Below are 16,313 nucleotides of genomic sequence, written 5' to 3'. Positions count from 1 at the left end.
CGTCTATAGAAAAAGAACTATATTCCCCACTACATCAGACTCACTGGCTCCCTCATATGCCATATCGATCAATCCTACTTCCCTACTTTGATCGTTTTTTGTATGAAAGATTCAAGGTGACTGAACGGCTTATCTGTCTATGTAATCTGTGTTATAATGGAAGACGTTTGTCGATGTTTATGATTTATTAAGAGATCAGAGATGCAGAAATAATGTTGTACCATCAGGAAAAGACCCTTAGGGCTTAATTTCTGAGAGCAGAATTCCAAGTTAATTCATTCTTGAAGATATATGGCAACCACGAACGTACCATGAAATCAAAACAGCCAAAAGCTAGACGTAAATGGAAATATACGTCTTTTTTTCGTATTATAAAACAATGAAATCACTTTGAATGATAATTTAACATCAACAACAGTTTTTTTTCTTCTTTCTCTTCCCCTAGGGTCAACTTAATTACCAATAGATTTAAAATAATTAATATTATCAACATTTTATTTTGATGACTCTAAAAATATATATAAATAACAAGCTGATCGGATATTCTTGAAAACATTTTAACCTAAAAACTCCCATCTTAGAGACTTTATATTATATTTTTATCATTTATTTATGTTAATATTGGAAATTGTCCAGTGACTAGTGGTAGCCGTTTTTTTCCTGGCTTCATTTCTCCCTGAAGCCCTACCCCCTCGGTTCCTAGCATCATACTCTACCCCACCCCCCCCCCCCCACCCCCAAGGAAAGGGGGATAGTCTCAAATGAGTCATTTGAATGAGTAGTGTAATGTCTCAAATATCATAAAAATCATGTGGAAAATCGAATATTCTTAACAGCACTCCACTGTAATACTGATACCTGGTTTTAAACATAAGATTTTCCTCCTTAAAGGTATCGTGTTCTTAATTTTTAATTTAATTTCTAAATCTCACGGCGCTAAAGTCAATCATCGCTGTTCTAGTTCTCACAGTCAGTTCAGTTATGATTCTAAACTCGTATCAATAGATATCTTAATCCAATCTAATGATTACTCCTAATGCCCCCAGTTCGTAGCAGAGTACCTTACGTGGAAAGCAATTTTAAAATGTGTAATAATAACGACCGAGAATCGAACCATATTTCTCTAGTATGTTATCTCGAACGTTTTACTCATTGTAGAATCTACACCCCTAAAATGTATATACTATACAGAGAAAATAAGACAGACAGTTCTTAAAGCACTTAGATGGTAGGAGGTGCTGCTATATAGCCTCTCTAGTCAATAATTCTTAAAAGAGCCAAACTGACCAATCACAGCCGCGCTGTTGAGACAGACAAATAAGTTTTTATAGATCTCAAGGATATACAAGACAAGTGTACTAGAGTATAAGTCGACATACTTTACCGCTACTGTCGTCTTACTCGAACACACTCAATCATCGATTCCTTGCTCCAGGGGCTTTCATGTCAGATTATACTGGCTGTATGTTGTTAGTCTGTCCAAATAAGGTGTGAAAATATTAAAAAAATGAAATCACTTGTAATGGAAAATTGAACGTGGGTGTCACGCTTATGAAAATAAATGTAGTTTTCGTGTCACTTCTTAACCTTGGGTTTTATGGCCCAAGGGCTCCATCATGGAGCAGTACTTATTCAGAGCTATGTTCTCTGTCACGTACGTTCACTTCAAATAACTGATATATATGTATATACCGCAAGAATACCGCACGATGCGAGACAAATAACTGATATATATGTATATACCGCAAGAATACCGCACGATGCGAGACTTTAATTTTAAGGTGCACATAATATTTTACACTGTTGAATTAGAAATCGAGTTTAAGTATTTCACACTTCATACCATTTTCAGTTTCTATAAGCGTTAGAATAACGATGGCATAATGTAGGCGGTTTGTCAAGATTCACTCATAATTGCCGTGATTATTCATTAGTCTTCCCATTTATTCCTATGCGTCCTTCATTCCCTTACACGTTCTTCATTCCAAACTCACCTGGCGCACAAGGAAAATCCAAGAAGAAATGTAATTTAACTGGGATTAAATTAAGGGTTAAAAAATGTTTCTGCTTTGAATTTTTTGCCCAGATGAGACCACTTTACATTTACCTTCATCAGAAAGGTTTTTGTTCATTTATTTTATTAAAAAATGAACCTTAATCGCTGTTGAAGTATAGCTGGCGAAAAACTTTCTCCATTTCAGTTCTTGAGTAACTTTAACTACAAACTCCACAACTTTTGCTGCTCTTGAGTCCTTGGCAATCTGCAGGATGCTTTTAAACTTTAGTAAAGCTTCATATCTGTTATTGAGAGTGTCTAGTTTTCAACAAGAAAAGGTCTATTTGCGACTGAGAAAGTTGCATAAATTTATCTTATTTTCAAGATGGCCTCCACGAAACTCAAGTGAATTTAGCGTGCGGTGGTCGATGGGATTGATTCTTTTTTCAATAACGAAATCATAGTTTGCGCGCCTAGTCAGATTACCTGGTGGTTAATGATTATCACCGGTCTTGTAGGCTGATACGTGTTTGCTGTGATTCAGCTAGCTCTGGTCTATTCATTTGCGGGTTTAATAGACAGTTTTTTAAAGGTTACGTGCGCATCCAAATTTAAGGAACTTGACGGGCCATGGTACCAGAACACGAGTATTATCATGTGGCATTGCTATCAAAAAATATTCCGATAAGAATTCATCAAATCGTTTATTCTCCTCTTCAAATACAAAACCGTCTTTTCAATTTACTGAATTTGCGTTTTTCAGTTTTGTGGCCCGTCAATTTGGATGCGCACGCAACCTTGAGAAAACGAATTATTAAGATTGATGCAATTAGTTAGACTGCTAAGGCTCATGTCAAACGTTGACCTTCACATGAATAGAACCTAATTGGAACAATGGATAACAAAAGGCGATCTTCTTTAATGTCATTAGTGAACGTCGGTTCAGTGAAGTTCGACGTTTGACCTGAGCCTAAAAGATTCATAAAGATCTAATTATGGTAAAAGGGCATTTTAAAACTTAAGGCTATAACGTTAACCCTCATAAACCCGCGATACTACAAACACTAATAGCGTATATCTAACAAAACAGCGCGGGTTAACAGAGCTAGTCGATACTACTCTCTATATATAATCAACATGTTTTGCATTAAAAGTAAGGCACTGAATTCCTCACGGAAGAGCCCCGTATGGGAAGTGGTGGTTGTAAAATATTATTATTATTATTATTATTATTATCATTATTATTATGGCAAGTTTTATTTGTCTGTATATATCATGTTTACATTATTATTATTATTATTATTATTATTATTATTATTATTATTATTATTATTATTATTATTATTATTTCCCGGAACTAAAAGGTGTTAAAGTTTTTAACTCTCCGAATTAGTACAGTAAATATTCGATAATAATTTATCTACTCACCTAATGCCTGTATTAATGTCAGTTTATATTAGGACTAACCTCGATGTAGTTGGTGGAAGTCCTCTATAGCACGAGTCAGGCTAGAGTACTTTGTGCCGTTTTTGTGTTCTGGTAATGACTTCGTATGTATTTAATTATTCCTTCTCGTCTAAATGTTGCCTTAGACATATTCCACACATGACAAGAATATACGAACTTTCAATAACTTATTTGTATAAATTGATATCAGAACTTCACGACTGCCGACTTTTATGCAAGGGGGAAAGTGAATGCGAGAAAGGAAGAGAACTGAAGATTTTAATCTTGTTTTTATTAATAATTAACAGAATCTCTAATGGGATGATTCTTCTTGTGATTGGTTGCTTGTCGCTCCCCCATTTCGATTAATTTCAATTTTTTCTTCTACGGCCAAAAACGAAAATGAAGTCAAACTTCTGTCTTCTCTTTCCAAACTAGTGCGTCCCGATGCAAGGCACGGACGTTTGTTAACCTTTAGTCTAAATAAACTTACAGAATGATTTATTTTTATCGGGATCACTATTCCGTATCTGGGCAAATATTTAAAAAAAAATTAAACTATTTGAAAAGTAAAAGCTATTAGCAAGGACTTCCTTGCTTTTTGTCTTAAAAACACACACAAAATAAAACACCAAATAAATGTATGAGCTAAGGGAAAGTATAAATCACCATAATATACGTCCAGGAAAGGCAATACGTACCTATAGAACCCGCTCTCTAATGACATAGAGGATATTACACGAACTGACGTTTTGTAATGAATCTAGATATTTCTAAAGGCCACAGTACATTGAACATACGAGTAGAAATACGAAACGAAGTAAAACTATTAAGCCGTTTTAACAACAAAAACAGAAAACGCATCGTCAGGTTGAACTAGTATTGTCGGTTATTCAAACTCTTTCGTCTGCACTTGACTAAAACATGCGTTGTGTAGTATTTCAACATTATACTCATGCCGTACTAGAAGAATTGTTACATGCACTAACGGATACCGCGTTTAAAGCCAAAAGCTTTCAGTGCCCATGAGCATCTATCTAATGTCATCTTTTTAATAGAAAAATGATGAATATTTGATGGATTTTTCTGCATTGTAAATGATATACCGGCCTTTATTGATATGATATTCCCAGCATCTTACCCCAATATCCCAGTTTATTATCTTAAATCTCGTTTTATTGATCTACGTTTTAAATGCAAGACCAAACAATCTCACATTTAAGCTCATGACCACTGTATGAGGTCTTCTAATTTCTGTTTTTAGTTAATGAGTCCTGTATGTGGTCATTACTAAGAAGGCTTTCTTCTCTTGTATAGGACTTCCATCGGGGCCTCGTTATTTGAACGAAAGCAATGGCTGCTAACAAATAACAATAATCTATTTTTTAGAGTGGGCGAAACGTAAGCTGCAACTTAGCACTGGTTAACTTATGGCTCTCTATGTTTCACTTCTCAGTCTGAATGAATGGTCGTACGAGACACGGCGAAGAGTCAGACCATTTGCAGATATTTTAGAGCAAAGATACTCGGATATTTTATAAGACTTTTGCCGGATCCGCCCAAGATTTGAACCCACGAATTACCGCAATCTCCAATGCCCAACCTATCGAGCCAACAGGGAGGCGCAAAAAATCTACTTTGCTTGATTAATTGTGGGATAAAAGAAGCCTGTGGCCATGATCTTATTAAAATTTGCTCTGTTGTAGACATCTGAACACGGAAAAAAATCAGGTCATCTAAAATTCAGAAGTTGGATATTTTTCTTTTCTTTCGATTGTTTTTTTGTTATTTTTTTTATTTTTTTAAATTTTCTTAAGAATGGATTAAATTCTCTGCATATTGCTGTACATATTTCATATATATATATATATATATATATATACACTGTATATGATTTGCTTACGGGTCTTTATAATTAGATTATATAAAGTGACGCAAAGCGTGCCAATATTGACCTATTGTCTCGACTAACCGCACATGATTCCCATGATTGAAATCGTATATCATTTCACATTAAAGCTACACCAAGTTTTGATAATTCTAACTCTCTGACCAGACAAATTAAAGCCCATATTTTTACTTGTTATGGTTTTACCTGGCAGTATTATAAACCTCATCCTTTCAGTCCACTCGGTTCTAATTTCCGAGCAGGTATAAAAATAATGCTTTTTTGAAATGTTAATCAAAACCTTATTTTTAATTCAATTTTTTTTCTTATTAAAAACTAAATTGAAAACTAAATAAAAGTCAATGTAAATTTTGAAATAATACTTTCAGAAGGTCATCGGATGAATTGATGGTTATTAGTTCTTTCTATATTTGACATATTTGATTTATTCATTGGTTTTTTTTTTTCCCGCCTCATCCGGTGTCAACATCTGTTCTTGTACGCATAACCTTCCCTTCTTAAATATGATAGAAAACCAAGATATGTTAAAAAAAAAAAAAAAAAAAAAAAAAAAAAAACCAGAAAGACTTTACATATATTTATGATGAGGTTAAGACTTTGTTCCTTTAAGGATATGGCTGGCAACTTCAAGGCTTTCAAAGTAGCTTTGAAATGGTATCATTGCTGGTAGACGTTATTTAGTCTTACCAATGTGTTTGCGGGATATCAAGCCCATTTCACGTAAAACTCATAATTCTATGTTTGTTTTAGAATATTTCGTTTGGTTATATTTGAATTTACAGTGTCTCAATATTTACCTTTTTTATGTAGGGAATCAGGACTATTTGCCATAAGTTGCCAGGACTTAAGCAGGGTCGCTCTTGAATAAATAGCTTATGGCTACGCATTCATATTGAAAGTTGGTCCAATAAACCAAATATGCGGTCAAGATTGTTAATTACTGAGTCGATTCCTGCTGGCGACCAATGACATTGATCTTGATGGAAACTATCAAACATTGCATTTATCCAATGGAGGCGATCGTTGATGTTTCCTGACCATTTTCCCCGCCTTTTATCTTAAGAAGACTTACTAATCGACCCAAAAGCGAATGTCCCGATGCCACAGATATTACTATCTTTGTTATCTTCTTGAATTTCATTCGAATGAATCGCTGTTTGCTCTTGAGATCTCTATTCAAATAATACAAGTCTGGGTTCAAGGATGTTTATTACCTATACTAAGTGCATCCAATAATGAGTTGGTTTTCAAACGTTATGTGTACCTAAGACTGATACCAAAAGGCAATTTTTACGGCGGATGTGCCGCTGATTGATGCCTTGTTCTTAACAGGTGAAATTAGGTAACAAATTCATATTTTGTTTGAACGAACCTCAATATTTTTTTGTAACAGCAAGAAGTAAAGTCATTAATAACCGACTTCGTTTATTTTCCTCCAGTTAAGTCTACTATTCGACCAATACAGAATTACTGCCTAAATTGATGTATGTGTGCATAGCACCGCCGCTACTAACATCCTGATCAGGGTTACGCGCACATTTTCAATAAGAAAAGAAGTGGTTCCTAGGAAACTGAAACGAGTTGTAATTACTCCCCACCAGGATGAATTTTTCAAAGTAATAAGAGAAGCCATTAACATTGTGCCAAAAGTATTATACTAGTTTTATCTTGAATGTCACGGGATAAATCTGCCATAAACCAGATCATTATCATTGAATTTCATATTCTAAGATAACCGTAGCAAAAGTACATAATGTCGATCCAAACAGGATTTTGAATTAGCAGTAACATCTTTGCGATAATTAAAAATCGTTAGGCAAGATAGGTAATTACTTTCTATTTCAAAATAGTGAAAAATGACAAAATTTAGTCTGGAAATCTCTGTAACTTTGTGATAACAAAATACAGATATACCTTTTCAAAAAAGATTGTCATCGCCATTGAAGGCGAGAGGAAATAGGCGAAAAGCGAATGGGGATAGGTCATTCCAAGATCCAAGAATAGCTAGAATGACTTGTGTTTCTGCTTCTTATTCTCGTCAAGAACATGGACCTTCGTGCTGAGACTGATTCAATGAACGTTCTTTGTATTCAACGGAACCATTTCCATGTAGGAATGACCTGCGATCGCCTTTGGCGATGACAACGTTTTTGTTTTTTGAAATAGGTGTATACTCATTTAATTTATGCATCTCTAAACTGAGCTGGCTTATTTTGTTATTTTGTAAAGTATATATTTGTATTTGTATATTGGTCTTACATGTTTTCGGTACATTGGTAATCATTAGACAGCGTGAGGGAATACTACTAGCTTGAAATATCTGTATTTGTGTAAAGCTGAAAATTACCGAGACACCGCTGAGGTTAATTTCAAACATGATCATTACAAAAGAATACTACTGATCTCGCTCACAACTTTTACTACTGGATAAACCGTCTCGCAAGCATCGCTTTCTTTTTTCCCCCTACGAATTCACCAAACCAAGTTCTGCTATCAGGAGTACGTTCAAGACAAACTGGTGACGAACTCATTCCGAATAGGTTTGTGGAACGTTAAACGTTCCAAAAATTGCGGGCCAGGTTTTTTTCCTATTTCGTCTTGATTTCGTTTGCCGAAGTAATTTGCAAATAAACGACGATGGTTGTAGAAGTAGTTGAAAGAACTCTGTAGTGAGACTAGATCTAGAGCAGAGCACGCTAAAACATGTTTTTCTGTGCACGAGTCTTGAATTATTTACGAATAAGAAAACTGTGAAGTTGAAATTAAAATGGATATAAACTACAGTTTCAGAGTTCCCGAGTCAAACACCACCTATTTATTTATAGATGTAAGTAAAGTAATATTATAGGCTTGAAGGAATACATCTGCGCACATGATAACCACTAGATAGTTCAATTAATGTTAATTAATTTAGATAGATCTATTAATTTTAGCATGATATATCAATTTTAAAAACCTTAGGGATAAGATATTACTCCTGGCTATTAACTCAAATATTACCAGTACACAAAAAAGTCGTTAATATACACAAGGGCGGATTTTTTTGCTGAAGGGGGGCTTCAGTCCCCCTTTGCCCTCCCCCCAAGGGAATGGCACGTGGTTTGGCTGTAGTTGTAAAATATTGTTTACTTGTTGATCGCTCCCAATTTTTCCGTGTCTCATTTTTCTTTTCCTGGTTTGTGAAGCACGGGTGGCGTAAAGGTCATAACTGCGCTCGGTTTTCACCAATGCGACCCCGGGTTCGAGTCCCGCGGAGTCGTATGCGCTTCGAGGTTTTTTGTCTCTGGGCTCTCCGTTTTTGTTTTTTTTTGTTCCACAAAAACCAACTCCTAAATTCCAATTCGATCAGACAGGGCAGAAAAACGGGTTCTACTTTCGCCGTTTATGCGTTAATAAGCTTTATATTTCATAAACAGGCTCTTTTTGGCCTGATTAACAAAATACCAAAATTTGGAGAAATTTAATTAATGCTTATTTGAGATATATAGCCCTGAACGTTGGGAGAGATGATATTTTGATCAGCAAAAAACTAACATTTTCGCTAATACCTCGAAGTAGAATTGCTCGAAGTTAGCAGAATTTTGTGAAAAGTTTAAAGCACAAGAGACACGAATGAAACACTAAACCTTTTTTAAGCATGAATGAGAGATAAAGGGAAAAAAGGCGAAAGTAGCAGCCTTGTCATTTTTCTGCTCTGTCATTCGATCATGGAACGAGGGCAACAGGTTTGTTAGCCACTGGCTATTAAGTGCTACCCTCGCGAAAACAAGGAATTGTTATTTTTTTCATGTGTAATGTAATATCAATATTTTCTACATTCATTTCTGTGGAGGTCTGTATCATATTAGCTCAATTTCACTGTTTCATTCATTCTTAATGATTTTTGAGAACAAATAAAGCTCGCATTAATATGCTTATTTTCGCGTGTATGGCATTCATTTACTTTTTTGTGACAAAGTTTCGATCCTCTTTACAATATAAACACTATAAAAGGACATTATTATAAAAGGAAATAAAACTGATATATATATATATAGACTATGAAAAATGTAAAAAATACCCGTTAATAAGACGTTCCAAACTAATATGCCATCTAAAATGATTTTTTTTTTAAAGATTTAAGTGGCCTCAAGACGTAGATAGTCTGACAATGAAAGTGTTTCAAAGTTTACAGCACCTGTTATGAAAAAAGTACTTGTTTGTGTATTAGCCGACTCTTGTGCGTTTGAGGAGGAAAACCAAGTTCTTGAAATAAGCTGGCGCATCCTCGTTTAGATCATTGCGTCGAGAGGGAACCAGTCGAGAGATGTAGTTATGTGGGCATAAGGAAGGACGAATGTTTGTGACTATAAGAGTGGCCTAGTATTTTGAATTCTATATCTATATCTATTTCTATAGGATTAATGTAAGATTTTAGCATTCTTATATTGGTGCACTTCTTAACCAGCTCAATGTTCGATTTGTTATAGCTAGGTAGAGCGGTACGTACTTCAACGGACTAGTGGTAGTGGCGCGCAACCCTGTTGCCCTAAATAAACCCCACTTGTCCCCCCTGATTAAAAAGATAATTAAATCCGCAATGGAATACTAAATGTGCATACTGAATACCGGGGGGGGGGGGGGGGGGGGGGGGGAGGGGGGAGCGGAATGTAGTAATAGCGGGGGAAGAGGGAGAAGAACGTACTATTAGCGGGTGAAGAAGGAGAATAATGTACTAATAGAGTTAGGGGGAGTAATATATGTAACTGTCGTGCAGCAGGTCACTCTTAACAAGCAAAGGAAAACTGGTTTCGTCACAATAATATCACTTAGTGTTGTGTCGGTAGATAATTTGCACAACTATCTGACCCGGCACTAAAAGACTAAACCTTGAGCAAAAGTACTAAGATAATGTCGTGCTAATTTATCACGGTATTCATTCAAACCAATAAACCTTTTTTAACCTTTCATTTTACCGCTTAGCCTGCGTATCTTTTATTTTCCTTAAGGGAATTTTTCAGATACAGATCAGAAAACACGCCGACCCGAATTCTTTACCGAGAGATTGTAAAAAAGAATAAATGAATCGATGCACAGCGATGAAGAGTAAAGTCATTCTCTCTTGTTTACTATGTATATTAACTAGGATGTCTTCAAGCTGAATTCTACATTTAGTAGTATATTGGAAGGGAATGAAAAATTGTACTTACCTTATAGCAGTAAAGGATTGTATCCAGATCTGTCGTTCTTTACCTCTCTATTTAGTAGTTACCTCGGAGCGAGGAGAAGTGGTCTGAAAGCCAATCAATAACAGAACTATGTATATAATCGATATAAAACCATTTAACTGCCGGCCAAACTACCACCATCCAATGACACGTCATTTCGTAATCTTATTGAATTCCCATTTTTCAAATCAACGTTCTAGTTTTAAATAGTATTCAAGTCGGCACCATTGTTCCTTCTTTTAACCTGTTCAACTCTATAAGTATTATAACCAGCCAGGGTTAAAAGTATTAAGTGCCCAGCATGTCCGTCTATTAAACAGAAATCCAACTGTCCACAGTGACTATCAGCCAGCGCACTCTGTTAATTTATTTCAAGACCTATTACAATCCCTAAGGTGCAATACTCCCAGTAATAAAATAGATCAATTATTAATAACATATTCCTTATATTAAAACCTGGAATTTTGATTTGAATTTTGTTGAGTTCCGTATTCTGTAAGAACGTGATGTTTCGCACCGTCTAAACTGTAAACACTCATTGATGTTATTCAATAGATTTTTCAAATAACAAACATTAATAAAAATCCAGATTTTTGTAAACATCATTTAGTAAATCATTCTGAAAATAATACTTTAATAAAGTCGAGCTGAGTACAAATGAAACATTGCCTTAGTTCCTACAACACCTGCTGTTATACCACTTTTACCACTGATGTCTTCCAGTACTCATTGCCGACTAACTGATTTACTTACGCATAGTCCAGGCGCGATCATTATATGGTGTGTAAAATGTTACAAATAATTCTCAGAAACGATTTCATAAAAAACCTGGTTTACGGACCGGATAAGGTTAGTTATTAGCGAGTTCTATCTTCAATATTTGAGTAGTGAGGTAGTTGAGACGTGTTGAGACGAAGGAACGTCTTTGAAGTATTTGAAAACAGGAGGAGGGAGTATTACTGCACTTCATGTGATCTTCTTCATTACTTCCTAAATATAACAAGGCGGCTTGTTCCTAGAGAGAAATTGCTTAACAAACCATTAATATACACGCCTATTGTTTCATTACTAGGGAAGTTATTACTCTATAAACCTTTTCTTAGCACCAAGGAGTGTTTTGATTAGTAATTTCTCGGCTCTTAGCGGGACTTCTCTTCCTATACATACATATACATACATGCATTCCTTAATTTAGTAATGCCGCAGGTAAATGACTGTGGCATGGACCTCGGTCAATACAACATCTAGTCTCGCCACGAGGATAATATTATTGTACTATTAGTACAGATATCAATAATAAATCTCAACTAAAAAGCAGGACATAGTGTTTTTATCTTTCTGTGGTTGTCTTAGTTGCGATGGTTGTCATCAATTGTCGTTTCCGCTCGTTTAAATAAGACAAAAAAAATTATTCCTTTTAGATTGAACGCTATTCTTGTCCAATATTGAATCTTTCTTTTAGTCTTTTAATTGATATCTTTGTCGTTGATTCCAACTCACATTCAGTCTACTTTTCTTCCTGTGCAGTCACAAATCCGTGCAAAAAGTTGCCCTAGGATACACTCGGTAATCAGCGTGGCACAAACCCTTAGGTAAAAATCAAACGATCAAAATACCAATAGTCAAGTAATGTATTTAAAACTGAAGATTGATTTTCGCAGTTAAATAAAAGACAGTACTTTTTAGACTATAGCATGAACACTTTAGTACGAGTACTGTCGCGACTGTGAACTGAAACTCAAAACTTGCCTCAAGCAGCTTGATATTACTGAGTTAGTGAAAATAACTATGCTTAATATAAGTAGGCAATTTATTGAAAAGAGTAACACTTTTCAAATCTAAACATTTGTATTGCTTTAAGATACTTCACATGAGACAGAGGACCCGGCCTGAGGATAGTGGCGGTACATCATACTATAAACATGTATATAAGTTGACGTGTTCTAGAACATATTCATCTCACTCATTACACTTCGATTTAAAATATAGATGGTGGAAGGACCACTGAGTAACTAAGATCTTTCTGACAAAGTTTGCCCTAAGCCAAGGTGATAATGGTCAGTAGTAGCGAGATAAATAATAAATATTAGTCTAAGAAAATTCCACTCAAGCTCACTAAGCAGAGTCGCTACGGGTGCGATGGAGTCCCACATCGATGATAGTCTCAACTAATTTCATCAATAACATTTTTTGTTACAGTGGGAGTTTGAAAATTGGAGACTGAAGGATCGCAGTACATAGGATTTCGTACTCCGATTTTCTGTTCCCCTACGGCAGATACGTGCTTCTTAATAGAGTATATGTACCGCTCATGGCATGACAGCTGGACAATATCATTAGTATGACCCTATTCTATGCCTTGTTATACTTTACTTCATTATTCAACTCCATCTCATGAAATTTTTAACTGGATTTTTCAAGTTCAACTAATTTTTCATTGAGAAAACCCTCACATCTCCTGGGAGGATGAAAGGTTAAGTCACGTGATGTGACACCTTGACAACCATCATGAGTAGTTACTTAATCTAAGTAAGGTGTTGGCATAATTCATTACAGGCTTACACGAAGTCAGAATCATCTTCATTAATCTCATCTTCTTCTACATGCAAGACTTTTTGAAAAATTGATAAGCTTGTGTACAAAACTCATTAGCCAACATAATCGAATTTGTACGATTCCTGAGTTAGGTGTTGTTCAATGATTAAAGCCGTTTTCAATGCTGTAATCTTAATAATATAGAAGGAGGATTTTTATTCATGTATGGCACAGTTTCTAACTAAAGTTTTGGAAATATGTCTGATGATGCGACCAACAGCCCGACAGTCTTGAGGTTTTATCATCAGATACGCACTCGGCGACCCACGCTAACTATAAAACTGCAGGGTAGAATAACCCTAAAATAACCTAACTTACCCACGATAGCAAACTTCACCACATCCCTACGACTATGCATGCATTAAACGTACCACTGATAAAATATGATACCAAAAAGTATCAATATCTTTCATTAGAAAATTACAGGTAAATTAGTGTTGAAATATTATTATCTTAGTCCAAGAATATGATTCCGCACACCAAGCACCATTTCAAATAAATATTCAGTCCGTCCATAAAGAAACTATAACGTTAGATTTACATTTATCATTCATAGCACAGACCTCAATACATAGACTATATTGCTTTTTTCATAGAGTTTTTTCTGTCTTATTAAAGCCGAATTAAGTGATTATCGTGAGTCTTTTTTCCGGAAGAACTGCAATCAATGCCCGGGAAGTTGTTGATTAAAAACGAGGAATTTCAGAACAAAGCTTTCGCCAAAGGAGTGATAATTTTCAGTCTATTATCAGAAGAACTGATTAAGGAAACCTAAAAATTGCTGCACTAAGGTGTGTAAATTAAAGAATTCAATTGGAATCAAACGACAACTGAAATCATGTAAGTCTTTATACGTTTTCGTTATTAACGTGCCGGTGTATTTAAGCAAAAACTAGCGATTTTATTTAGTACCTGCCGGATCAGACGGGAATTCAATTTCAAACCATTACAGAACAAAACTCCAATTTTTCATTTTCCGTTCTTGAAACAGAACCGATCGTCTAAGAAATCTTTTCTCCTCATTAGACTAAGTGGATTGAAAATAATTCTCTACTTCTGTGAAGCATCGTTAATCGATTCTAGTTTTGAAGTGGCGAAAGCTACAATTAAAATCAACACACAAACCTCTAGAAGACAAGTTATACGATGAAAATAAATATCATGCTGAATGTATTCGAGTCAAAACAGGTGGAATTGCTCTTACCTTCAATGGCAATTAGTTTTTGTTAATTATGTCAATTGTTAGAAGGTGTTCTTGTGTTTCTAATGTACTTCCGTCCATTGTCAACAATTTCACTTGTATTTTAAGATTAATAAGGTTGGAAACCTCAACTAACGTGTTTACTTAAGGCAGGCATCACACATCGAACACCGAACATCACACACAACATTCTAGCAAACTTGATAATTTAAAAGTGAAAATTATGTTGATTGTCCATAATATCAGTCACCTAAGACTATAGCCCTCTTCTAAGCTAATAATTTATTTATTTGAACAAAAATCCCTTTTTAATATTTTTTGTATTAAATTTTACATCTAAGCTTCTTAAATAAATAATTTTTAATTTTGAGGTGCTGAAAAATAAAAAATATTTCTTGATAAAAGATTAGCATTCAATAGTATATGATAAAGCATATCTCCTCCATAAAAGGTGATTCTAGTAAATTTTCAACCTCGCGCTGTTGTTTTCTAAATTGTTATTCATTTTTTGAAGATTAAAAGATATGAAATAAAGACATAGACCAAATTTTTCTCGCAAGCATACGGTTCAAGTCACAAAATTATTCTATGAAACGCTCCTTTTTTAAGTCGTTAATTTAAGAAAAAAGTCTAATATTTAATAAAACAGGACCCGACTGAATACATGGAACGGACCTGATCAGAGAACACTTATCGACTTTACGAACTGATTTCACGACGAGATTAATTCGTCCTGCAGGATTGCCTCTCTAGTCAAAGAAAAGTCGAATTATTTTTACAATAGTTGGCTAATAATTTTTTTTGAAACAAGAATTAATGTCTTATGTAACTGGAAACAAATACCTGTCGTATGATATGTTAGTCCGTGGTTGTCGTGCGTCGAATTCCTGTCCTGTAACCCAAGTATTTGAATCACTTCATCCTTTTTCCCTCTGCTTTATTCATCTAGTCTGACTTCTAATATATCCGTCGTCACTGTGTATAATTGGCATATTTAGGACCTACGTAGATGTTTAGTAAACTAAAAACTAAGCTTTCATTCTTTTATTATTTGTTGAACTTTTTGTGAATGACGCCGGAGTCATGATAAATCGGATATTGCGAACTTAATCTCTGAATAAATATGTATAAACATAAAATAAAGATTCGTTAAGTTTCTTGATAAAATCTTCATAAACAAAAAGAAGAAAAAACGAAACCAATAGCGAAAAAAAGGAACTCAAAAGTGGATCAGATTTGAACTATTTATTTTGATTTTGTTTCCTGAACTTCATTAATAATAATGATATTTGTATTCCATCCTGCTGGAGCCAGCCAGTTCCCTAATATGGTAATAAACTCAGTATTGTTTCATTGTTAACATTGACAATGCGTAAAAGTACGACGAAGTGAAAGATTTGAAGAGCGAAAAAAATGAGTTCTGCAGTCAATTCTGTCACATTTATAGTCCATGATTTGAGTCAATCACGATCATTTCTTGTGATTCTTTATCGGAGATATTTCGAAACTCCTAGCAGTGTTAAACAATATCATTTAGTAAAACAGGGAAAGACTTATTTTGATAGACTTTTGTTTTTAATGGGTGTTTATATTTTTCAGAACCCCATACCATGATATTTACCAGACCCCCCGTTTCTTCTCGCGCCCAACTCTCTCCAGTTACTCATTTCAGTCCTCAAATACATAAATATTTGCATTTGTTGATGTCAACGATAATGTCAACGAGAAAGTCTTTGTTTTTGTTTCAGTAGACAGCTTAAAATAATAACATAGAAACATTACTTATCAGGATATTTAGACGAGAAACCGACGTGGGCGAGACCTTTGATGGAAAAATAATTTAAGTTTCCCCCCCTAAATTGGATGAATATATTTTAAACATTATATAGATCAGTTGTTTCCTTCCTCTAACCAACTCCTGAGTAGCGGAACGCACACACTCAAAAGGATTGTCTTAGC

The 16,313-nt window shown here is 34.9% G+C and overlaps 1 protein-coding gene across 5 annotated transcripts in view; it reads right to left on the bottom strand.

Moving 5' to 3' along the window:
- Positions 1 to 16,313, bottom strand: part of LOC116303241 (uncharacterized) — a 42,085-nt gene that overhangs the window by 12,485 nt on the left and 13,287 nt on the right. For 3 of the 5 annotated variants that reach the window (XM_031712745.2, XM_031712743.2, XM_031712744.2), the window contains exon 2: positions 10,541 to 10,623. The gene's annotated coding sequence lies outside the window, so the exon portion shown is untranslated. Of the gene's footprint in view, positions 1 to 10,540; positions 10,624 to 14,357; positions 14,411 to 15,197; positions 15,304 to 16,313 lie in introns of those variants that run through there. The other 2 variants (XM_031712741.2, XM_031712746.2) reach the window with 2 other exon arrangements.

This window comes from Actinia tenebrosa, unplaced genomic scaffold (assembly GCF_029948245.1).
Source record: "Actinia tenebrosa isolate PJP-AT-01 unplaced genomic scaffold, QUT_ActTen_1.0 PGA_scaffold1__47_contigs__length_23844297, whole genome shotgun sequence".
Lineage (NCBI taxonomy): Eukaryota > Metazoa > Cnidaria > Anthozoa > Actiniaria > Actiniidae > Actinia > Actinia tenebrosa.
The sequence above is the reverse complement of the archived record's forward strand: the minus strand, read 5'-3'. Positions and strand labels throughout refer to the sequence as shown.